The following is a 1,047-nucleotide window of genomic DNA, read 5'->3' as shown; positions in this document are numbered from 1 at the left end:
GACCCTATCACACATTTCTGCAGTCACCATGGATTGAAACCTCTGAAGCCATGAGCCAAAATAGTTCCTTCCTGCTCTTAATTCACTTACATCAGGTGTATTGTCATAAGACAAAGCCAAATGAATCACATCTATTCTTATACTATATTATATAATATTTTCTTTTTTGATTAAACCATTAGGTGGTCTAACTTTTTTCTCTGAAATCATTCTTTCATGTTTTTATTATACTATGTTTCTCTAATTCATAGTTCCTGTCATAATTTGAATATAAAGCTGTTGTGTTTGTTCAGTTATTTCTTATATTTATTTAGTTATTGTTTTTATTTTTGTTTTTTCAAGATAGGGTTTCTCTGTGTGGTCCTGGCTGTCCTGGAACTCAATCTATAGACCAGTCTGGCCTCAAACTCAGAGATATGCCTGTCTTTGCCTCCCAGTGCTAAGATTAAAGTTAGGTCTTTTAAACATGTTTTTTTGACCCCTGGTATTTTCGATATATGATGGACTTATTGACACAACCCACTGTGAGTGAAGGACCCCCACACTGGAAAGTGAAATACTATATTTCCACTCCTGACATTAGTGGCTGAAGCCTTTCCAGATGACTGTGCGCTTGCAGAACAACACAAACCAAAAACAAATGCCAAGCACTGGGGCAGCAAGAGCAGGGGGTGAGAGAGAGGGGTTGTCCTCTCCTGAGGGGTGGTGACAGGAAGTGCCCGCCCGTTCTCACCTGCCCAGACCATAACCACAGAGAATGAAGTTCATGTGATGTACAGAGGGCAATGGGGGGGGGGCACATGAGAACATCTGTAACCTGTTAGACATGGACTGGTAGAAAAGTAAGGCCAGGAGACTGTACACACTGCAAAGAGAAAAAGAAATCTGACAAGGAAAAAGGACAGAGTAAAGATCCTCAAAGTTAGCCTTCTTGTTCTAAGTGACAGAGCTAAAAAGCGAAAACCACATTTTAAGTGAACTACATAATCACAATATCTTAATCAATAGCAGAAATATGCATATACATATAACAAAATTGACCTTAAA

Source organism: Microtus ochrogaster, chromosome 16 (genome assembly GCF_000317375.1).
Source record: "Microtus ochrogaster isolate Prairie Vole_2 chromosome 16, MicOch1.0, whole genome shotgun sequence".
Taxonomy (NCBI): Eukaryota; Metazoa; Chordata; class Mammalia; order Rodentia; family Cricetidae; genus Microtus; species Microtus ochrogaster.
This window is presented reverse-complemented; position numbering follows the sequence as displayed.